At 42.3% G+C, this 25,200-nt stretch overlaps 2 protein-coding genes across 3 annotated transcripts in view; one reads left to right on the top strand and one right to left on the bottom strand.

Annotated features, from left to right (window-relative positions):
- The window catches only part of LOC126960839 (cytochrome b-c1 complex subunit 7), a 1,171,628-nt gene extending 1,151,947 nt beyond the window's left edge, over nucleotides 1–19,681 (bottom strand). Inside the window, exon 1 of one of the 2 annotated variants that reach the window (XM_050800595.1) lies at nucleotides 19,678–19,681. The gene's annotated coding sequence lies outside the window, so the exon portion shown is untranslated. Of the gene's footprint in view, nucleotides 1–1,700; nucleotides 1,705–19,677 lie in introns of those variants that run through there. The other variant, XM_050800579.1, reaches the window with a different exon arrangement.
- Nucleotides 1–25,200, top strand: part of ERICH5 (glutamate rich 5) — a 700,842-nt gene that overhangs the window by 13,257 nt on the left and 662,385 nt on the right. The gene's annotated exons all lie outside the window — the stretch shown is intronic.

The following is a 25,200-nucleotide window of genomic DNA, read 5'->3' as shown; positions in this document are numbered from 1 at the left end:
GAGACAAATGTAAGTTTCAGGTTTTAAGATGGGAGGGTCAACTTCTGTTTGTATTCAGAAAAACCCATGAATATCAGTTCTGTGAAACAACTGGGCCAGTTCCAGGGTTACTACAATGTGTAGTTCTCAGCTAGCCCTTTGGTACTGCTGTCAATCCTTTGATTTATTTTAGATTAACTCCCTTTCTTCTGTAAATACTCCCAACTTTGCAATTACCCTACTAGTCTAAGTCAGTGATGTGTGGCTTCCTCCCACTGATGTCCAGTATCGATAGGTGCCCCCATAAGATGGGGGTGGGGGTGGGTGAAGTTTAAAGTACTAACCCTCTAGTAATCACCTGTCTGGTTTCCATGGCAATCAGTCCTTTTTAAGAGCCTGCAGGCCCCCAAGCATGGAAATAAAAGAAAACCTTGAGTTCCTTCAAGGGAAATTCCAGGCATCTAGCTACCCTTCAGAAGACTATAGCATAAGAATTATATATATTTGGTCCCTACACCCACCCCACTGCTCATTTTCTGGACACAGCTCCTAAAATCCTTAAAATCTCCCAAGTGATGTTGTCTTTTGTATGCTAATGTGGTGGCTGGTGGCTGGGATCCTGGATAGCCTCAGGATGGGGACTGATTGCCATGGAAACTAGACAGGTGATTACTAGAGGGTTAGTACTTTAAACTTCACCCACCCCCACCCCCACCACCCTCTCACCTCCTATATCTGTATAGGCATTGGGTAAGCATTGCCATTTCAAAAGGGAGAAATTAGCCAAAAGAAAGAGGCTACACGCCTCATGCAAGTCTGAAAGCCAACAGGGAAGTCATTAATTCTTAAAACTCCAAAATAATCTCATTTGACTCGGTATCCTGCATCCAGAGCACACAGGTGCAAGGGGTGGACTCCCAAGGCCTTGGACAGCTCCGCCTCTCTGACTTTATGGGGTTCAGCCTCTACAGCTGCTCTCACAGGTTGTTCAGTGCCTGAGGTTTTTCCAAATGCAGGGTGCAAGCTGCTGGTTGATCTATTATTCCGGAGTTTGGAGGGTAGCTGCCCCCTTCCCACAGCTCCATGAAGCAGTGCCCCACTGCGAATTCTGTGTGGGAGCTCCAACTTCATATTTCCCCTTTGTACTGCTCTATTAGAGGTTTTCTGTGGGACTTCTGCCCCTGCAGCAGGCTTCTGCCTGAGCACCCAGGCCTTCTCATACATCCTCTGAAATCTAGGTGGAGGCTGCCAAGTATTCTTCAGTCTTGCATTCTGTGCACCTACAGGCTTAACACTACATGAAAGCTGCCAAGGCTTATGGCTTTCATTCTTCAAAATGGCAGCCCAAAGTATACCTTGGCCCCTTTGAGCCACAGCTGGAGCTGGAAGAAGTATCCCAAGGGTGTGCAGGGCAGCACCCTGGGCCTTTCTTACAAAACCATTTTGTTCTTTTAGGCCTCCAGGCCTATGATGGGAGGGGCTGCCACAAAGGTCCCCAAAATGTTTCTGAGGTCTTCTCCCCATTGTCTTGGTTATTAGCACTTGGCTCCTTTTTAATTATGCAAATATGTCTGGCAAGTGGTTGCCCCACAACCTGCTTGAATTCTTTTCTTGAAAACACTTTTTTCTTTCTCTGCCACATGGCCAGGCTGCAAATTTTCCAAACTTTTATGCTCTGCTTCCTTTTTAAATATAAATTCCAACTTTAAGTTATTTGTTTGCCCCCACATCTGTGCATAGGCTATTAGAAGCAACCAGGCAACATCTTGAATGCTTTACTGCTTAGAAATTTCTTCTGCCAGATACCCCTACATCATCACTCTCAAATTCAATCTTCCATAGATCCCCAGGACATGAACAGGATGCAGCCAAGCTCTTTGCTGAGGTATAAAATGCATGACCTTTGCTCCAGTTCCCAATAAGTTCCTCATTTCCTCTGAGGCTTTGGCAGCTGGGACTTTACTGTCCATATTAGCAGTTTGGTAACAACCATTTAACCAGTCTATAAGAAGTTTCAAACTTTCCATCATCTTTCTGTCTTCTTCCAAGGCTTCCAAACTCTTCCAAAATCTGCCCGTTACCCAGTTTCAAAGTTACTTTTACATTTCCAGGTATCTTTATAGTAATATCCCACTTCTGGCACCAATTTTCTGTGTTAGGCCATTCTCGCATAGCTATAAAGAAATACCCAAGACTAGGTAATTTATAAGAAAAGGGATTTAATTGGCTTATGGTTCCACAGTCTGTATAGGCTGGCATCTGCTTCTGAGGAAGCCTCAGGAAGCTTTTATGGATGGTGAAAAGTGAAGCAGGAGCAGGCACATCACATGGTGAAAGCAAGAGCCAAAAAACGTTGGGGAGAAGGGGAAGTGCCACAAACTTTTAAATGAATAGATCTTGTAAGAACTCACTATCACAAAGAGCAAATCATGAGGGATTCACCCCCATGATCCAGACACCTCCCACCAGGCCCCACCTCCAGCACTGGGGATTACAATTCTGTATGAGATATGGGTGGGGACAAATATCCAAACTCTATCAACATCTGAATTGGGGGGCAGTCTTGTGGGACTGAGTTCTTAACTTGTGGGATCTGACACTAACTCCAGGTAGATGGTATCAGAATTGAATTGAATTGTAGGACACCCAGCTGGTGTCAGAGAATTGGTCAGGGTGGGAAACCAGACCCACACCAGCACATCTGGTGTCAGAAGTGAAGTATTGAGGGTAATATTGAATATAGAGAAAAACAATTTGCTTTTCCTTAATGCAAACCAAGTTCATAAAGACCCTCCAATGATTCCACCTGCTACTCATGAAGGAGTGCTGATTGACATTCTCTGGTTTGACCCAAGCAAGCTCTTTGATAAAATGGTACTACCCCAACTCCTGGATATTGATGTGCAGTCTCTGAACACAGATTTCTACAGCAGTGGGTAGACTCCAGGGATAGGCCTGATGGGGAATTATAGTGTTTCCAAGTAACCTAATGCTAGGAAGCACCATTCATCCACAGAGACCACTTTTGGATAGAGATTGCAATGACCCTAAGAAACTCCTTAAATTTCTATAGTCTCTGGGCACAACTTCCCTTGACAATATTTTAAAGCTGATTTTCAGTAACTGCATATCACACTTCAAACACTATTCTAAGTGTTATTACATGTATAGTATATAGTAATTCATTTAATCCTCACAATAATCCCCTGAGCCCAATACTATTATCATCCCCATTTTACAAATACTAGTATCATCCCCATTTTACAAATGAAAAACCTGAGCCAGAAAAAGGTTAAGTAACCTGCACAAAGCTGGGAAGAGGTAGAGCCAAGATTCAAACCCAGCAATTATGACCCAAAGCTCCTACATTTGACCACTTCCCTTCACTGTTGCTGTGCTCAAGTGAGTGGCAATCAGGATCACTGGGTTTCTTAAGATCAGCTCAGCTCAAACTTCCATTCACATCCTGGGGAAATGCCAGTCCCCTGCTAAAGGTTCTTGAGACATCTCGAGGGGTCAAGGGTCTTATGGTCACCTCTGGCACCAATTGTGTAGCTCCACTAAACGTCTCATGATTCCCATTCTTAAGTCTACACCTCACGAGTGTTAATTTATCTCTACCCTGGCATTGACCCAATGGGGAAATTCCATGTCTTCCCTTAATTGAATGTTTTTCAAACTGCAGGTCCCACCCTTTGGTGGATCATATAATCGATGTAGAAAGTCGAACCAGAATTTTTTTTAATTAACTAGAAACATAAAAGTTCATAGGAGGAATTGTGGCAATGTAAATGCTGACACAAATATTGTGGCCAACTGCTCCTCACATGTGAGAGAAACCGTGGTAGGTATATAATGAATACACACAGTGGCTAGGAATGGATCATTTATTCTTTCACTCAATGACATTTTATTCTATTCCTTGGCTTATGACTATAATGGTAGAGTTAATTTGGTGCACTTTTATTTTCTATTATCATAATTTGCATTTCCTCTGTCAGCAAAATTATAGAGGCTTTCTACTGAGGTTTGGTGACCAATTTGCAAGGTCGTTTTCTTTTTTTTTTTGAGACGGAGTCTCGCTCTGTCGCCCAGGCTGGAGTGCAGTGGCCTGATCTCGGCTCACTGCAAGCTCCGCCTCCTGGGTTTACGCCATTCTCCTGCCTCAGCCTCCTGAGTAGCTGGGACTACAGGCGCCCGCCACCGCACCCGGCTAATTTTTTGTATTTTTTTTTTTTTTTTAGTAGAGACGGGGTTTCACCGTGGTCTCGATCTCCTAACCTTGTGATCCGCCCGCCTCGGCCTCCCAAAGTGCTGGGATTACAGGCGTGAGCCACCGCGCCCGGCCTGCAAGGTCGTTTTCATTTTACTCAATATCATTAGTTTTGAACTTCCAGATTCAGCTGTTGAAGCTGCACACATGCCTCTGGGTTTTCCCCCTGTTCAATCTTTTGTCTTCCAATAATAAAGTAATACAGTTGAAAGACAAGTTACACTGTTTCAATAAAAAGATAACAATTATTGAGAAATTAAAAGAAGTCCTGCTTGAAAGTGTCCTTTCTTTTTTTTTTTTTTTTGAGACGGAGTCTTGCTCTGTGCCCCAGGCTGGAGTGCAGTGGCGCGATCTCGGCTCACTGCAAGCTCCGCCTCCCGGGTTCACGCCATTCTCCTGCCTCAGCCTCCCGAGTAGCTGGGACTACAGGCGCCCGCCACCTCGCCTGGCTAATTTTCTTGTATTTTTAGTAGAGATGGGGTTTCACCGTGTTAGCCAGGATGGTCTCGATCTCCTGACCTCGTGATCCGCCCGTCTCGGCCTCCCAAAGTGCTGGGATTACAGGCTTGAGCCACCGCGCCCGGCCGAAAGTGTCCTTTCTTAAAGGATATTTAAATGATATTGAGCAAAATGTTCACTCTAATCAATAAACGTGGACTTAATTGAGTTTTATTTTTAAAAAGTAAAAAGTCAATGTAAGCTTTTATAATGAAGATTATTTTTAAATGCATTTTATCTTATATGCAAACTTCTTTGAAAATGACAGAAACCAATGCATCTTTGTTAAGTATATATTTTCACTAAGTTCTTCAAGACTTTTCAAGTAAGGAAAAGAAAAGACATGAATTACTGACATAATTTCTAATTTGAGAGGAATTCAATATATTGGTTAAGTACCAGACTTCGAAGTTAGTTGCTTGGGTTTGGATTCCAGAACTTCCTCTTGCCCTCTTGGGCAAGTTACTCTCCATGGCTCCGTTAATATAAAACAAAAATAACAATGGTAATTAGTTTAGGGCATTGTAAAAAAAAATAATAATAATACATGCAAAGCCCATAGAAAAGAACTTGCAGATAGGGACTGCTATTCTGGGGTCTCCAAACCCCAGGCCATGGATTGATACTGGCCCGTGGCCTGTTAGGAACCAGGCCACACAGCATGAGGTGAGCAGCAGGCCAGCAAGCATTATCACCTGAGCTCCGCCTCCTGCCAGATCAGCAGTGCCATTAGATTCCCACAGGAGTGCGAACCCTATAGCGAACTGTGCGTGGAAGGGATCTAGGTTGTGCGTTCCTTATGTCTGGCAGAAGAAATTTCAAAAATCTAATGCTTGTAATGCCTGATGATCTGCAGTGGAACAGTTTCATCCCAAAACCATCCCCCTTGATCACAGCCTCCAGTCCATGGAAAAATTGTCTTCCATGAAACTGGTCCCTGGTGCCAAACAGGTTGAGGATTTATGCTACCTATACTACTGTATACAGGTGTTTGCTGTTTGTAGTTTTAGTCATGTTACAGTGGCTAAGAAGAAAGCCTTATTCTAATACATAGTTGTATCTTGGGTGGTAAAAGAGAAAATGCAACACATGGCTCCTAAAATGTATTATTCTTTTAGTACATATGAATATATGGGTGTAATTTTAAATAATAAACCAGCAGATCAAATTCAATCTCTTCGTCTTAGTGAAAACACAATACCACTGTACAGAATGCACAGGCTACTATAGATTTCAAGATCTGACTTGAGGGCACTAGTTTTCTAAGAGAAGCAATATTTTTATGTCAGATATGTGTGGTTAGATAATTCATGGAGAATTTGCTATATAATTTAAATGTATTTTATTTTATTTATTTATTTATTTTGAGATGGAGTTTCACTCTTGTTGCCCAGGCTGGGTTGCAATGGCATGATCTCGGCTCACTGCAACCTCCACCTCCCAGGTTCAAGCAATTATCCTGTCTCAGCCTCCCGAGTAGCTAGGATTACAGGTGTACACCACCACGCCCAGCTAATTTTTGTATTTTTACTAGAAATGGGGTTTCTCCATGTTGGTCAGGCTGGTCTCGAACTCCCGACCTCAAGTGATCCACCCACATTGGCCTCCCAAAGTGCTGGGATTACAGGCGTGAGCCACCGTGCCTGGCCATAATTTAAAGTTAATCTCACATAACTGTATTACATACAGTTACAAAATGAGAAGAGTACATTATTGATCAGTATGAATTAAACTAGAGGACAATTAAAAAGCATAGGAGAGTAAATACACCTGGAAAATTTGGTGGAGTTAAATGCTGCTAATAACAGTGCATTTGGAACATTTTATGTGTCTTGATATGGGCATCTAAAGATATTCTACCAAATCTCACGGACAAATAGAAAACTTCATTCTAGATTGTTAATTTTACTGAAGGAATCTCACTGAATAGCTAACTTTTTGGAATATTTTATTGAGAGACTAGAGTTAATCATATCTACTTACTATATCATCCCAAAGTATATTGGTTGTTACAGGGAGAGTGTTGAACCTTGTATATGAATTCTGGAATGATTTTTCTAGTTAAGCTGCAGTATCATTTGGCAATTGTTTCAAAAATGGTGTTTGTTAATAAAATTGGCATATTCAGCTGATATTTTCAGCATTCTTAATGAACTAAATTTGAAACCACAGAGAAAAAATCCACAAGATACTCAACATAGGGATTTCAAAAGATTTATTTGCCTACTAAAACTTTAGTAATCACTCTATCTATTAAGTGTTCCCAGTATTGTTACAACATATCAAAGAGAACATTACTAATGAACATCGCCCAATTGAAATAGAATTAGAGATATTGTTACAACTTCCTTCCTAACCAAATTTTTCATCTTTAACTTTCCAAAAGAGAAATTGAAACATTAAAGAAAAACGCTTGGATTACAAATCCATTTCCTTTTCCAAACCCTGATTCAATAATTGAGCTTCATCGGTGTTGTCCAAAGAACAGAACAAATTATTGCAGTTAAGTCATTCATGCTGAAGAATGATCACAGTGATCACAAGACTTTTTATGTCCATCATTTTTTATTAAGATTGAATAAGAATTTATATAATTAAATAGAAAAAGTATATTGCTATTATCATTCACAGAAGCCCATTTAGGTTAACTAAATCTTCAACTACGACTGCTTTAAAAACAAAGAAAAAATGTCATCAACAATTCACCAGATGTGCTAGAAGCCTTGTCCACATGTGACTTAGAAAGGATGAAATTATGAACAGGCAAGCACAACTATCTCATCATATCATCTTTATTTATTTGAAATCATACAGTTCTTATTTATTTGAACTACGTCTATGTTGCATTTAGGGATTAATAATACCATATTTGATATTTAACTTATGTGTTTATCACACAAAATAGGGACAAGAATTGTTTTGTGGACATGTGTGTGTGTGCGTATGTGTGTACAGGTGTGCATATACTCATTCTGGGTTTAATGAAAATTCATCCCAACAAGATTACCTGAATCAGTCCTCTCCACCTTACCCTAAAACTCATGAAAACAAGGATGTTGCCAACATCCAAACAGGCCCAGGGTCTGCATAACAGAGGGATTACATGGCCATAACATGTAGCTATCAACTTAAAGTTGCAGTTTATGTTTTAAATTTTATTTATTTATTTATTTATTGGAGATAGGATCTTGCTCTGTTGCCCAGGCTAGAACGCAGTGGTGCGATCATGGCTCCCTATGGTCTAAACCTCCTGGGCTTAAGCAATCATTCCTCCTCAGCTTCCTAAAGTGCTGGGATTACCCAGCCAAAATTACAATTCAGTTGTCCTTGTTCTTAAGTCATGTCAGCCATCATGGATCCCTTTGGGACCTCAGCCTCCTGCTGTGTGCTGGCTCCTCTCTTCTGTTTTCTACCCCTTCCTCTCACCACCCCAAAACCCACCTCCCCAGGTCCCCCAAGAAATTCCAAGTTTGTTTCACTCTATTAAACACAATATTTCAACTCTCCTCAGCCAGCTTCACGTCCACCTATCCAAAGCCACTCAAAGTGTCCACTAAATAAACTTAGGCCCATTTCCCTCTAGCAGACCTCTCCTCCTTTACCTTCTCAGGCCCCAAACCTATCTACCCATCCCACCTTCCTTCACCCTTAGGATTCAGAAAGTCTCTCCTCAAACATAAATCTTCTTGAGACCACCTCTTCCAGTATTCTCAGGCCTCCCTGACTCATCTTTCTTGCTCCAGCCCCTACCACAACTTCCTTTTGTAATTGTCAGTCTCTTGTGAAAAAAATCTGCCTACAGCCAGGACCACTCTGAGTGATCTCTTTCCTTCGCCCGCTGAGATCTGAAATTCTCGTGTGGGAGTTGTTCCTTCCTCGGCCTCTCCCAGAATGGCTCTGCAAGTAACACTTCCTGAGCACTTAACTCTCCTGGGTACTATGCCGAGTGCTTTGCATAAATTATCCCCACAGCAGCCCAGCTTGGTAGATTCAGTTAGTTCCTGCATTTTATTGGAGAGACAACTGAGGTTTACAGAGAAAAGGTAATTTTCCCATTCATTCAGCATTAAGTGGGGCAGCTGGGATTTGAAAATACCACCACCCTGGTGTGACAGCCTAGGCTCACTACTCCATCCACCTCTCTCCTGTGTTAAAAATCACTTTGTGCACTCAGACCACACTCTAATGAAATTAGAGCAAAGCAGGGAAAAGCAGAAAAGGACGCCTTATCTTCTGAGAATTCCTGAACTACAGGAAGGAAGGGCTTTGTTTGCTCACTGCTTGATATGATTTAGATCTGTGTCCCCAACCAAATCTTACGTCAATCTAATCCCCAATGTAGGAGGTGGGGCCTGGTGGGAGGTGATTGAACCATGGGAGCAGTTTCTCATGAATGGTTTCACACCATTCTCCTAGTCGCTGTTCTCATGATAATGAGTTCTCATGAGATCTGCTTGTTTAAAAGTGTGTAGCACCTCCCCACTCTCTTCCTCCTGTGCTGACTATGTGAAGATGCCTGGCTCCCCCTTCACCTTCTACCATGATTGAAAGCTCCCCGAGGCCTCCCTAGAAGCAGAAGCCACTCTGCTTCCGTATGGCCTGTGGAACCATGAGCCACTTAAATCTTTTTTCTTTACAAATTACTCAGTCTCAGGCATTTCTTTATAGCATTTCAAGAGTGGACTAATATAGTGCTGTATCCCCAGAACTCTGACCACTGAACACAGAATAGATGAGGGGCTCAGAATTAATTTCAGAGTAAATAAATGAATGGAGTTTCAAATTCTATCTCTAACCATTAATTTCTTTTCTTTTTTTTTTTTTTTTTTTTTGAGACAGAGTCTCGCTCTGTCGCCCAGGCTGGAGTGCAGTGGCGCAATCTTGGCTCACTGCAAACTCCAGCTCCCAAGTTCATGCCATTCTTCTGCCTCAGCCTCCCGAGTAGCTGGGACTACAGGCGCCTGCCACCATACCTGGCTAATTTTTTTGTATTTTTAGTAGAGACGGAGTTTCACCATGTTAGCCAGGATGGTCTCAATCTCCTGCCCTCATGATCCGCCCACCTCGGCCTCCCAAAGTGCTGGGATTACAGGCGGGAGCTACCCCACCTGGCTACCTCTAACCATTAATTTCTTTGCAACAGGAGCAACAGTAAAGGTTTTTGTATATAGCTCACCAAGCACATGCACATCCGTTACCTGATTCAAGCCTAACAACAGCCCCATGAGTTTAGAGTTACTGGCATCCCCTTTGGTGAGTACCTACTACGTATGGAGTACCAGGACAGCTCAGTGGTATGAAGAAACATAACCAAGCTACCCACTCATTCATCCATTCAACAAGTATTTATTTACTGAGCACCTGCTAAATTCCAAATACTGTTCTGGGTTCCAGGAATTGAACAATGACCAAGACAATCTCTGCCCACATGGAGTTTTAAGACTAGTGGAGAAGGCAGAAAAACAGATATGAAAATATATTTACGGTATAATGCAAGGGAAAAATACGTGTTATTAAAAATAGTGAAGTAGGAGGGAAATGAGGGTTATTACTCTATCTAGGGTGCTCATATTCGAGCAGAGCCCAGGATGACATGTGCAGGAAGGAAAGCCAAGCACGTGCCTGGATGGCAGTGGGAGGCAGCGGGAGGGTGGTGCACCGGCACAGGCAGGTGTGTACGAGGCTCCCCTAAAGAGCAGCCAAGAAGGGGATGGCCGGAGTTCAGCCTGATGGAGGGAAAGAGTTGTCAAGCTGCAGCCCTGTTCAATAGCCCACAAGATGACTCTGTGAAAACTTGAAAAAGATATTGCTTTCCCTAAACACCTTATTTCAACTGCCAGAAAACTGCCCGGCATTGTGCCCCTGCCATTGTGCACAGAAAAAGAAGAAAAACTCAAGAAAGAACCCAGGCATAGTCCAGAAGAGAAGAATCCAGCTAGCGAAACCGGGACAGAATGGGCAGGGAGGGAATCAGGAGAGTGTGGTATCCTACAAGCCAAGTGAAGGACGCCTCAAAAAGGAAGGAGATGGGTGGGATGCTACTCATCAGTTGAGATAAAAACTCAGAGGTTTCCAATAGATAGATGGTCATTGCAGACCTGGAGTTTAGGTGGAGTAGTGAGGACCCAAATCTGATGGAGTGGATTAAAGAGAGAACAAAAAGTGAGGAAACGGAGGCAGCTACCAGAGACAACTCCCATAGTTTAGAATAATATTAGAAATAAATGGGGGAAATTGGGCCAAGCAGGATGTGAGGTTAAAGGTAAGTGATACTGCAGTGTGTTTAAATTTCACTGGAATGACACAGTAGAGTGAGACAGGTGATGCAGAAGGAAGCAAGAAAAGCAAGAATAAAGTGCTTGAGTAGGCGAGAACAGAAGGGATCCAGCATGCGGGTGGACAGCCAGCCCTAGGTAAGAACAAGAACTTCTCATTCAAGCAACAGAAGTAGGATGCAGGAAGGATCATAGATCTTGTAGTTGAAGCCTACAAAAGTTCTCTTTCAATTGCTTTCATTTTATCAGTGACATAAGAAGCAAGGTTATGAGTGGAACAGAGAGAGCATTGGTGGTCTGAGGAAAGAGGAGACAGGAGTGAAATCACTCTTTGGGAGAGTGGGGCTGGATTGACAAGGTGAGTGAAGCCCCTCTGCCGGGAAGGGCTGAGTGCCTACTTCAATCCAAGGTCAACAGTTTAAAGTGAGGCCAGTTGACAAGGGTGTGTGCTCTTCACAAGCTATAGGGAGCTGCTTGGGTGAGGGAGGAGAATAGTCCAAGTTGGATTTAACCAGGATTGAAGCTTTGCCAATAAGTACAAAGAAAGACAAGATGAACGAGAGAGTTGAGTGGCACACAAGAAAATGTATGCAAGCCAGTTTATGAAATATCAGCTGGATAATGGGGAAAGAGATTGACAGAGAAAAGGAATAAGGTGGATTGGCGGTCTCAGAGGTCCCAAAGAATTGCTGGCATTGGGATACCAAAGGGAACAGGCTAGAATAGAAAGAGAGGATGATCAGAGAGCACATGAAGTGAAGTGGAGACTTTGAGGTGGTGAGGGAATGGGTAATACAAAGCCCAGGGTATGGCCCTGGAATAAAAGACTGACATGGTCCAAGGATAAAATCCTCGCAAACGAGAGGCCAAGTGTTGGATGAATTATCTATGTGGATATTCAGAATACTGAAAATAATGACATAAGTGGCAGTAGAAAGACTGAAATCCAGGTGCTAAAATTCTCAATAAATGAGGGACATGCGGAGGAGGGTAGGTGACAAAAAAGGAGGGTGTGGGATGTGGCAGAGGCCCGTGGCATGTGCTTCGGATGCGCTGCAATTCTTTAGAGTAGGGGCAACAGAGGCCTGGGAACAGCAGGGAGAATCAGGGATGTCTCACCTGTCTCCAGGCTTAAGATGTGAAGAGGGCAGGAGAGAAAAGAAAAGGAAGGAAATACCCCTTGAGTGGGCTGCAAAAAGATGAAGAAAGTGTTCAGAAAACAATTAGAGACTAACAGGGATTTTGCTGATGACAGTCTGGGAGCCCAGAAAGTTTAGTGGACAGGTTTGGGGACTGGGAAGAGTCAAAGCTTGAGTCAGAGAAGGGGCTGTAAAGGCAGCAAGAGAGAGAACAACAGGGGTTGGCCTTAGACGCTGGGTCACTCACAGTTTCCAGGTGAAAGGGCCATTCTTGGGTAGGGCACAATGGGAAATGAGACCTAGTGGATGATTATTGCTAGATGCTGCCTCTTTAGGGACTAGCCTGGGAGTGCTGAGTGTTGAGAGAGAGGAATTGAGGGTCATTTCAGAAGCACTAATGGACACCAAAGCGTTTTACTTCCGATCTAACTTATTCAGGTTTCCTTATTCCTGATTTCTCTTTGCTGGCTGGGTCCTGATTTCCTGGCCCGATTAAGCCCGTGCAAGCCTTTGAGCATTCTGCTACTTGCATCAGCATCTAAACCTGAGCTCATCTCTGCACTAGTGAATATGTTTCTTTAATTCCACCTTCAATAAATAGGCTATGAAAGTAAATATTTGGGGACTGCTCTGGTTGCATTCTGTCTAACCTGGCCCAACACTAAGGGCTTTTCATAACACGAACAGTAAATAAAACTAACTGAGTTTTGTTTTCAGTGAAAACACTCAGACGCCCCTTCCTGGTAGACAAACACATGGGAGAGAAAGCATGAAATGAACGAATATAACTGCAGCCAGAGACCATGGTATTAATTATCTTTTTATTTTCTTCCTGTAGAATGTGACAATCCCAGGTCATGTCTTTTCACACCTCTCTGTCCTTAAACAAGCTATTCTTGCCCCTTGGTCGTGCTTCTTGCCTTTGTCTACATGTAGAATTCCTACTCAGTCTTCAAGACCCAGTTCAAATGCTATCTCTCCTTCAAATTCCTAGATCAGCCTCTCACTTCTCTAGCTATGTTCCTTCACTCTATTCCCATGTTAGTTTGTTATAATTTGTCCCTTTGGGTCCAACTCATCTTGCAACACTCCAGCTCCTTCCCGGGGCTAAGAGTCACCTCATCCTTCACCTCTTCCACTCATCACCACTCTCTGCTCAATGGTTCATGTCTTCTTATCCTCCAGTTTTGCTTCATTTATTTGAAGAGGCTTCCCTGACCCCTTTTTTTAGGGGTAGGTCCTTCCTGTTATTTTTTCTCAGTCCACTGTTTGTGTACTTCAGGCTCTAATCACAATTGGCCATTGTTTCCAGCTCCCTCTTCCAGACAAGCACATAATCCAGCTGCAGCCATCTCCCGCTTCCCTCCCCATCTTCTGCAAATGTTTCTCCATTAAATCTAGCAATAGACAGCACCTAGAAATGAAAACAATCGTTGCCAACCTATCTTATGTCACCTTAACTGCATTTTTTCCTAACATGGAACTGAGTTTTACCTTTTCTCTTTTCATCATCAACAACTAAAAACATCAGGTAATTCCTCACTGTTCAAAGTAAGCCCTGTGTTGCTTAAGATAACTTAGCACACAATGGAGATTGGGTGGGTGGAGGGAACCACGGCTTCCTACTTCAGCCAGAGCAGAGGCTGGAGAAGAAAGAGCTGCTTCTCCTCTCTCCCTCTCTGGGCCAGGACCACTGGTGGCAGCTCTGCTTGATCTGGGACCTCCTAAAGCCAAGATCTGAGATTTGTTTGGAGTCAGAGGAGGGAAGAAGAGTTTCAATCAGAATTTAAATTCCCCTATTTGGAACTCTATGGAGCAGCCAGAATGATCTTCTCAAAGGGACAATCTGATCAGATCCTACTTCTGCCTATAAACCCCTTCAAAGACATCCAGTGCTCATAGGATGAAATCTAAACCTCTTGACCGACCTGTGAAACTCTGAAGGATTTGAGTCTTGATCATCTCTATGGCATCAACATCAACCTCCTGGGGTCTTTGAGGGTCCCATAATTAGCACCCTTTTTTCCCACCCAAGTTCTGACCATCAGAGAAATAGGACAAAGGGGTAAGCATCTTTGTCAGTGATAAAGGCAGGTTGGAGGAATGTAGCTTGAATCTGTGCACTGGTGTACATCACACTCAGAACCTCAAAATTAGGATGCCCATGGGGAAGATAGTGCTGATCCAAGGCTGGCCACCCTCCTATGGGCAGAGCCCCTCCCTGGAGGACCAAAGGGATCTCAAGATCCCTCTCTGAGAAGAAAGGAAGGCACTGAGCTGCTTCTGTCCACTACAGACATCATTCCTACTACACCCCAAGGGAGGTGAGTCAGTGAGGGGTGGAAAGAGGCCAAGAATGCGCTAATGAAGTTACCTCCACATGGGAGAAAACTCAGGAGAGGGGAATAAGGGCCCTTACACAACCCTCCCTCACTTCTTCACTCTGGCCACATTGCCTCCTCTCAGCTCCTCATAATCACCTCCTTCCACCACAGGGTCACTGAACATAGTGTTCCTCTGCTGGAATGTGCTTCCCTCCCCTCAGGCCCAGTTAACTTCTGATCCCTCAGCTCTCAGCTGCAACATCATGTTATTTGGAAAGACTTTCCAGCCCCCCTCCATTCCCACCCAAGATCAGTCTGCTGTGTCTCTCTCATTCATAGAACTCGTCGCGGTTGAAATCTTATTAGGTGTATGTGATTGATTAAATAATGTCTATCTTCCCTACTAGCCCATAAGCTTCATGAGGGCACAGCCTGGCACAGTTCTTGACACATAGTAGGCATTTGATACTCACTGAATGGAATGCATGAATGAATAAATATATTTTGAAGAGAATTAACAACATACATTCACACACACACACACACACACACAAGCCAGAGATTCCACAGACAGAACTATACATTTCTGCATGCATGAATGGGACCAGAGAGAAAGTTGCAGTCTTTCCCTGGGAAATAGCCTCGGAGGTGAATACTTGCCTACAGAAAGATTGTTGGGGAATGCTCTTAGGATCAACACCCCTGGGGAAGTGAAAGAAGCAGGACTCAGCATAGAGAGCAACTGAAAGTCCTAAGAAAGGCCTTGGTGGAACCGATGCAAGCTCTGAAGCTGAACAGCCTTTCAGAGATTTTTTGAGCCAAGTCAGGGGGTCTGGCCTTTGTAGCCCCACTGTATTGACGAGTCACTGGAAGTAGGCTTCTCTTGGGAAGGAGCTATGATCTTGAGTGAGGTGTCTCTCTTATTCTGAGGACAATTCTCAGAGAAGGATTCAGCTGAGAGCTGCCAACACTCCCAGCAGCTGGGGAATGAGTGTCTCAGCCCTGGGAGAGGAAGGGGGATCTGGGTGGTGGACAATAGCATCCATTACAAGCACCCATTTGTCACCTGCTTCCTGAGTCATACATGGTCATGGTCTCTGCTTAGAGATCTTATTCATTAAATGTTAGGTCACTTATCCAAGAAGATTTCCTTGAGCACCTTTAATATAGCAAGCACTGAGTTTTGTAATGTCTGAAAGAAATATATAGATTTTCCAAAAATGTGTCACTAGAAGGTTTAAGAAGGATATTAATAATAACAGCTACCAGGTCAACACTTTTCATGTGCCAGGCACTATAGTAAGTACTTTGCAGGCTCATTTAATCCTTGCATCAGTCTGAGATTGATATTACTATCCCCATGTCTTAGTCCATTTTGTGCTTCTGCAACAGAATACTACAGACTGGGTAACTCATAATGAACTTTATTGAATCATGGTTCTGGAGGCTGGAAAATACAAGACCAAAGGGCCAGCATCCGGTGAAAGCCTTCTTGTTATGTCATACCATGGCAAAATGTGGAAGGGCAAGAGACAGAGAGAGTAAAATGGGACTAAACTCCCCCTTTTATAAAAGAAGCCACTCTAACAATAATGGCATTAATGCATTCATTCTACCTTCATGGCCTAATCACCTCTCGTTAGGCCCCACCTCCCATCACTGTTGCACTGGAGTGTAAGTTTCCAATACATGCTTTTGGGGAGATACATTCAAATCATAGCACCCCATTTTATAAATGCAGAAGATGAAGCTCAGAAAGGTTAGTGACTTGCCTGAGGCCATACAGCTCATGAGCAGCAAATCTCTGATTCCCAAGTCCATGCCTTTAAACACTATCTTACACTGCCCATATTTGAAGATAGCAACTTCCTGTCAGAATACTTTGCATATACTTTTATGTCCATTGGGAATGCATCCAGCTGTAAGTAACAGGCATTCCAACTTACAGTGGCTCAAACAAGTCAAGATTTAACTTTCTCATATTATAAAATATCTGGGGGTAGCCTGACACTGGTATTGGTTCAGTGGATGGATTATGTTATGTCTAGCATCTCTGCAAATGTCTTGGCCTTTACCACATGTTTATTGCTTCATGGTTACAAAATGGCAGTTGACCCTCTAGATACCACACCCATTTCAAGTCAAGAAGAATGGGGAAAAATTGCATTAGTGCTTGCCTTCCTTCTCTTTCCATCAAAATAAACAAATAAAAGCTTTCTAAGAAACCATATTATCTTCCTTTTACATCTCATTGGCAAGACTGTTCGTACAATCACCTTCCTGCACAGGAAACCAGGAGACGAAGTATTTAGCTTTTTGAACCTGTATGGGGGTGGCAGGTGACGGGTCTGAGTATGAGCACTAAATTAGCCAATCAGTCACATCTACCACAACCACCTAGATGATCAGTCTGCCTTGCAGTCATTGTCTGCGCATGTGTCTGTCTCCCTCACATATCAGGCAAAGGTAGAAATCCCTTCTTACTCATGTTTGCGTCTCCAAAGTTCTTGGCACTTAGTGAGAGTTTAATACGTAGATGTTCTACAGAATTAATGCTCCATTCCCCAGGTCCTGCTCCAATGCTGAACCTTAGGGAAGAAATTATAATGTCTTCTGGATGGCGCTGTACCCAGTCTGCAGCCCTGCTGGCCATGAGAAGAAGTCATATCTAGGACTGTCAATAGTGTGTAGGCTTCCAGACTCATATTCAGGCTTCAGAGCATCCTCTAGAAATCCTGGTGTGGACGGAAGGACAAAGGGTGTGAGAAATTAAAGGGGAGACTTAGAAATTTTAGTGCAGCCCAAGGATCATTATTTAACCTTGTTAATAGAAAGAACACAGGTATCTAAGTCAAGGGCCCTAATTTTAGTCCAATATTTTCTCATAAGTAAGTATGGCCTTAAGAAAGTTGCTTCACACACCTCTTTGCCCCAGTGTCCTCACCTGCAAAGTAATAACCATTCAACTATGAAAATAGTTTCTTAGAATTGGAATAAACATTCATCTCTCCTTCTAAGTTTTTATTCGCCATTTTTTACTTTTTAGTTTTTGTGGGTATATAGTAGGGGTATATATGTATGGGGTATATGGGTATTTTGATCGGAGTAAATGAGGTATCCATCACCTCAGGCCGTTAATCCTTTGTGTTACCAGCAATTCAATTATACTCTTTTAGTTATTTTTAAATGTATAATTATAAATTATTGGCTTTTGTAGTAGATTTCACATAGCTAGTTTAAAAAAGAAACCTTTTATTATTGACTATAGTCGCCCTGTTGTGCTATCCAATCCTAGATTTTATTTATTCTTTCTAACTATATTTTGTGTACCCATTAACCATCCCCTCTTCCATCCCATCCCCACCCCACTACCATTTGCAGCCTCTGGCAGTCATCATTCTACCCTCTATCTCCATGAGTTCAATTGTTTTAAATTTTAGCTCCCACAAGTACATGAGAATATATGAAGTTTGTCTTTCTGTGCCTGGCTTATTTCACTTAACATCATGACCTCCAGTTCCATCCATGTTGTTGCAAATGACAGGACTGCTCTCCTTTTTAGCTATTAGAAAATTGGGGCACAGAGAGGGAAAGTGACTGACACGGATTTTCTAGTTAGAATCACATGGAGTTGTCTAAATGAGCATTTATACAAACACAAGAAATATGATGGCAACCCACATAATCACAAACTCTGCCACACTTTTCTATTGGGTGGCTTGCTGCTGACCTGAAAGAGGCTAAAATACCTCCAGGCTGAAGTACCACTGGCATCCTCACTCAATCAGGCTCAGAAGTGACATTTTCTAGTATCCAGCCAGCCAGGTTATATTGAGCCACATGTGTCCTGAAAGAACCTTCTCATTCCTATGTACATCAACAACAGCAGACAGGCCAGCCACGCTGGTGTCAAAGTTTGTCTGCAAGCAATCACTGAGCCTTTGAATTAGTCCTGGTGAAAGTCTGGGCTCTTCGCAGCCGCACTGCTTCCTGAACCCCTGAGGTCTCAATCAGTGGTGCCCAACTCCAACGTCATAGCAACTGAGAGGGCATAATCCACTGAGAAAACACAAGAGTCAAAAAGTATTCTGAATCCAATAACACTTCTAAATAAATTTGTGTTTTACTCATTAAAACAAGCTCTACATATATTTTCAGTCAGTCATTTTAAAATATGAATATTTATAATTCATTTAGTTGAGAGAGGTGATAATTGCTCTTAGGCTAGGAACCACTGGTCTAAAAATCAATGAACCAAGTCATCAATAATGTGTCATTATTCTTGTGTTTTCATACAGTCATGATGGAAACAATCTGGCTGGAAAAGAGTAGATGAGAATCATGAGAGCTGGTAAACATTCTATGCCTATAACTATATAACATTTGGTGATTTGTATTATCTCTCAAAGCCTTTGTTTTCTTTTCTGTAGGATTCTCACCTCTGAGTGCACGTGGGAATCACTTTGGTCCTACACCCAGATATTCTGGTTTAATTGTTCTGAGTGTGGCCTGACATTGGGATTTTTTATGCTCTCCCAGATGGTTGCAGTATACACCCATGTTGACAACCACTGTTATAAGGGACTAGATAAGACACAATTACTGACCCATCTTCTGCCCTAGCCCTCTTCTCACACACCCATTGTGGACATCACTATTGATAGCAGTGCCCAATCTGCTGAGCTCAGATAGATATTGTTTCACTATCCTTCTCAACACAAGAACCTACCCAACAGCTACCAATAGTTCAACACTGGCACAAGGAATGAGATCATGTTGCCATTCCAGGACTAGATAAGTCTTGGGATCCATCTCTAAAATTCTGAGTCTGAGATTTCCTCTAGTACTGAGAAGTGAGAAATGATAATGAAGTTCACAGGTTAACTCATGAAATATTTGATGCGACTCAGAGCTATTTTTTTTTCCTATTTCCTTGCTGATGCTCAAACATTCTGCAGTGATAATGCTGACAAGTGCTGAGTTAACCCACAGAGAGATAACCAGTATGTACTTCTCCAGACACTTGGCCAAAACATTGTGTTCTATATTCTGGACATCAAGGTCTCAAACACTGTAATTAAATCTTTTGTTTGTTTGTTTGTTTTATTTCAATAGGTTTTTGGAGAACAGGTGGTGTTTTGTTACATGAATAAGCTCATTGGTGGTGATTTGTGAGCTTGTGATGCACCCCCCACCCTAGCAGTGTACATTGTACTCAATTTTATCCCTCCCCATCCCAACCCTTTCCTCCAAGTCCCCAGAGTCCAATGTATCATTCTTATTCCCCTTGCATCCTCATAGCTTAGCTCCCACCTACAAGTAAGAACACACAATGTTTCGTTTTATTTCTGAGTTATTTCACTTAGAATAATAGTTTCTAATTCCATCCAGGTTGCTGTGAATGCCATTATTTCATTCCTTTTTATGGCTGAATAGTATTCCATTGTATACATATATACCACATTTTTTTATCCACTCATTGACTGATGGGCATTTGGGCTGGTTTCATATTTTTGCAATTGCAAATTGTGTTAGTATCTTTTTCATATAATGGCTCCTTTTCCTCTGGGCAGATAACCAGAAGTGGGATCGCTGGATCAAATGGTAGGTCTACTTTCAGGTCTTTAAGGAATGAATCTCCACACTGTTTTCCATGGTGGTTGTACTAGTTTACATTCCCACCAACAGTGTTAAAGTGTTCTCTTTTCACCGCACCCACACCAACATCTATTATTTTTTGATTTTTTGAATATGGCCATTCTTGCAGGAGTTAGGTGGTATCACATTACGGTTTTGATTTGCATTTCCCTGATAATTAGTGATGTTGAGCATTTTTTCATATGTTTGTTGGCCATTTGTATATCTTCTTTTGAGAATTGTTTATTCATGTCCTTTGCCCACTTTTTGAGGGGATTGTTTTGTTCTTGCTGATTTGTTTGGGTTCTTTGTAAATTCTGGATAGTAGTCCTTTGTCAGGTGTATAGATTGTGAAGATTTTCTCCCACTCTGTGAGTTGTCTGTTTACTCTGCTGATTATCTCTTTTACTGTGCAGAACTATTTGTCTTTGTTTTTGTTGCAATTGCAACAAAAAACAAGGATCTGGTTTCATTCTTCTACATGTGGCTCGCCAATTCTCCCAGCATCATTTGTTGAATAGGGTGTCCTTTCCCTGTATGTTTTTGTTTACTTTGTTGAAGATCAGTTGGCTGTTAAGTATTTGGGTTTATTTCTGGGTTCTCTATTCTGTTCCATTGGTCTATGTGCCAATTTTTCTACCAGTATCATGCTTTTTTGGTGACTCTGGCCTTACAGTATAGTTTGAAGTCAGGTGATGTGATGCCTCCAGATTTGTTATTTTTGCTTACTCTTGCTTTGGCTATGTGGGCTCTTTTTTGGTTCCATATGAATTTTAGGGAGTTTTTTCTAGTTCTGTGAAGAATGATGGTAGTATTTTTATGGGAATTGCATTGAATTTTAGATTGTTTTGGGCAGTATGGTCATTTTCACAACATTGATTCTACCCATCCATCAGCATGGAATGTGTTTCCATTTGTTTGTGTCATCTATGATTTCTTTCAGCAGTCTTTTGTAGTTTTCCTCGTAGAGGTTTTTCATGTCCTTGGTTAGGTATATTCCTAAGTTTTTTGTTTTGTTTTGTTGTAGCTATTGTGAAAGGGGATGAGTCCTTGATTTGATTCTCAGCTTGGTCACTGTATATAGCAGAGCTACTGATTTGTGTACATTAATTTTGTATCCCGAAACTTTACTGAATTCACTTATCAGTTCAAGGAGCTTTTTGGATGAGTCTTTATGGTTTTCTAGGTATACAATCATATCATCAGCAAACAGCAGCAACTTGACTTCCTCTTTACAGATTTGGATGCTTTTAATTTCTTTCTCTCGTCTGATTGCTCTGCTAGGACTTCCAGTACCATGTTGAATAGAAGTGGTGAAAGTGGGCATCTTTTTGTTGTTCCAGTTCTCAGGGGAATGTTTTCAACTTTTCCCCATTCAGTATAATGTTGGCTATGGGTCTATCACAGATGGCTTTTATTACCTTAAGGTATGTCTCTTCTATGCCAATTTTGCTGAGGGTTTTAATAATAAACTGATGCTGGATTTTGTTAAATGCTTTTTCTGCATCTCTTGAGATGATCATGTGATTTTTGTTTTTAATTCTGTTTATGTGGTGTAACACATTTATTGACTTGTGTATGTTAAACCATTCCTGCATCCTTGGCATGAAACCCACTTGATCATGTTGAATTATCTTTTGGATATGCTGTTGGATTCAGTTCACTAGTATTTTGTTTGAGTATTTTTGCATCTGTGTCCATCAGGGATATTGCAGTTTTCATTTTTTGTTGTGTCCTTCCCTGGTTTTGGTATTAAGGTGATACTGGCTTCATTGAATGATTTAGGGAGGCTTTCCTCTTTCTCTATCTTTTGGAATAGTGTCAATAGGATTGGTACCAATTCTTCTTTGAATGTCTGATAGAATTCAGCTGTGAATCTGTCTGGTCCTAGATTTTTTGTGTGTGTGATTGTTTTATTACTGTTTTAATCTCACTGCTTGTTATTGGTCTATATATAGTTCAGCCTCTCCTTGGGTGGGGTTTGCTGAGGCTGCTGTCGGGCATAGGGTTGTGGTTCCCAGGCCAATGGAGTTATATTCCCAGGGTGATTATGGCTGCCTGTGCTGAGTCATACAGGTCACCAGGGAAGTAGGGGAAAGATGGCAGTCACATACCTCACCACACTCTCATACAGCCTACAGTCCCAAAGGCCAGGTCTCACTCCCACCATGCCCCCACAACAGTACCGAGTCCATTTCCAGGCAGCCAGTGAACAGGGCTAAGAACTTGCTCTGGACCATGAACCTCCACATTGAGAAAGCAAGCAGACTCACAGTTTTTCACATCTCAGGGAGCCTGCAGTGGTGATCCAGTTCCTTCAAAGGGTCTATGGATTATCTCGGCTTTCCTGGTATGTTCCTGCAGTAGTTCTTCAAGCAAAAGTCTATGATGTGAGTCTTCACATGCTGCTCTGTCCATCCAAGTAGGAGCTGCAAGCTAGTCCTACCTCCTATCCGCCATCTTAATCCATTGTGATTAAATCTATTACAAGCCTCTTACAGTAATAATACAGAAATTGGCTATCTGAATGGTGAAAAATCTAATCCAATCACAACAGAAGAAATTAATAATTAACAACATGGCTGCATCTAAGTACATTTGAAGTACCTAATACAAACTTTCTAAACTTGCAATACCATTTCCTGGAATTTTTTTACTTTCCTTATTTTGTTTTTGGTGGGGAGGGCTATGGATTGTAAACGAATTTACAACTAAGCAAATGAATAGGGAAAAGGTTTTACCTTCAGTTTCAGCATCACACTTTATCTTTCACCATTCCCAGGGTATAAATATGAAGAAAGTACACCCATAACAATAAATTATAATAAACAATATAATTCCATGTATACAAGTTAGTTAATAAATGGTACTTACTGAAGCAATTTCTAAGCAATACCCTATAACCTATAACTACAGCTTTAAATTGTTAATCGTATGATGAAAAACTGTTGGATCTCTCATTCAAAAAGTCTGCAGTCTTTCTAAGACAGAAAGTTTCTTCAAGAGCAGAGATGCTCAATGTCCAGGCATCAGAAACACCTTAGGTAGTAACTTTAGACCCAGTATTTTCCAGGTTTGATTTATTTCAGGGAAATAAAAACAGAATTAGTCAATACCTTCCCAGCAGCGTACACTAGGGAAGGTTTAAAATCACGCCAATAGTTTTAAGACAGTGGTTCTTTTTTTTTTTTGAGACGGAGTCTCGCTCTGTCGCCCAGGCTGGATGGAGTGCAGTGGCCGGGTCTCAGCTCACTGCAAGCTCCGCCTCCCGGGTTCACGCCATTCTCCTGCCTCAGCCTCCGGAGTAGCTGGGACTACAGGCGCCCGCCACCTCGCCCGGCTAGTTTTTTGTATTTTTAGTAGAGACGGGGTTTCACCATGTTAGCCAGGATGGTCTCGATCTCCTGACCTTGTGATCCGCCCGTCTCGGCCTCCCAAAGTGCTGGAATTACAGGCTTGAGCCACCGCGCCCGGCAAGACAGTGGTTCTTAACTTTGGCTGCACCTCAGAGTTATTGGAGAAACTCTGAGAATCCCTGATGCTCAGGTCCCACCCTAGAGATTCTGTGTAGTTGGTCTTGAGGGCAGCCTGGGCATCAAGAGTTTTAAAGACTCCACCACCAACCCTGCTGTGCTCCTAAAGTCAAGCACCACGGCCTCAGAAAACACCATCCACATGAAGCCAAGGGGAGAGCTACATAAACAAAGACGTACAATTCATCCCGTGTCACTAGCTATTCATGCCCACTGCTTTTTGGCTGAACTAAGGGGAACAAGGAGGTAGGAAAGTCTGGAAGTGAAATCGATAAACAAGGAACAAATCCAGAAACAATGAACCAAAGCCAGAAGAGCCAGCACCACAGCCCAGAGGCCAGCACTTTGTTGGGACTGCCCTGGCAGGAAGCAAAGGTGCTCAATTAGAGGGCCTGGGAACTAAGCTCCCGGGGATGCAATGTATGGATTCAGGAGGGTCAGAAGCCCTTAAAGGGCAAGAACTCTGCTCATCGGCTTGCTCACTCTGCTCCAGAGGAGCCCACATGGGAGACAGAATGGATTCCTGTAGTGAGATCAGGCGGTTGCAATGAAGCAATAAATGGGAAATTCTGGAAACTGATGACCAGCGTGTTTGTTTGTATTTTGCCCCTGGAACAGGGAGACCTTTGAATGTCTCCTCTGCTCAGAGCATCTGTTTTCCACATGTCCCAATAGTGAATAAAGGGAAAAAGAAAAAACAAAATGGAGGTTTTTTTTTGGGCCACAAAGCCTATTGGTCAAACATCCCCTTTGCCTGGTGCCAGACATTTACCTTTCATGTAGTCATAGCAGTTTGGCATGAAAAACATTGGCCTATAAAGATGACTTTTTTTTTTCCCCGAGACGGAGTCTCGCTCTGTCGCCCAGGCTGGAGTGCAGTGGCATGATCTCAGCTCACTGCAAGCTCCAGGTGACCTTGTTGAAATAATTTTGCCATTATCTTTTCCATGTTTTCCAGTCCAGCACTAAGTTAATTTAAAATAAATGACCACTTCAGTATCTTTGCGCATGTAAGATGGGGAGTAATTTCAAGGCAAAGGCAGATGCTTAACAGAGCAGTGAAATATACACTGACTCACACCTGCTTCATACAAAAATTCTGGGGCTTTATACAAATGTATCATTAAGTTGCAAATATTTGTTGAGAGCTGAGTTTTGCTCGGTAAACAATCCCAGCTTATGAAGACCTTCGAGAACTCTCTTGATTTCAAAATGCATTTAACAATCTACAAAGGGCAGGAGAAAAATGCAGAAAACCACTGCAAATAATAATTCCCGTGTTCAACATGGGGAAGTAACAATGTATTGGTAATCATTAGGCTTTGTGTTTATCTAGATTCTCTCCAAGGAGGGTGTATGAATCTGCAACAAAGTAGAGAAGCATGTGGAAAACACAGTGGCTCTCTAAATTAACTCTGAGCAAATGTGGCCACTGCACTCCAGCCTGGGCTACAGAGCGAGACTCCGTCTCAAAAAAAAAAAAAAAAATGTGGGAGAGGTGGGGGATTTCTCTGTGTATGCTTACACACCCCTCCTCCGACT

This window comes from Macaca thibetana, chromosome 8 (genome assembly GCF_024542745.1).
Source record: "Macaca thibetana thibetana isolate TM-01 chromosome 8, ASM2454274v1, whole genome shotgun sequence".
NCBI lineage: Eukaryota > Metazoa > Chordata > Mammalia > Primates > Cercopithecidae > Macaca > Macaca thibetana.
The sequence above is the reverse complement of the archived record's forward strand: the minus strand, read 5'-3'. Positions and strand labels throughout refer to the sequence as shown.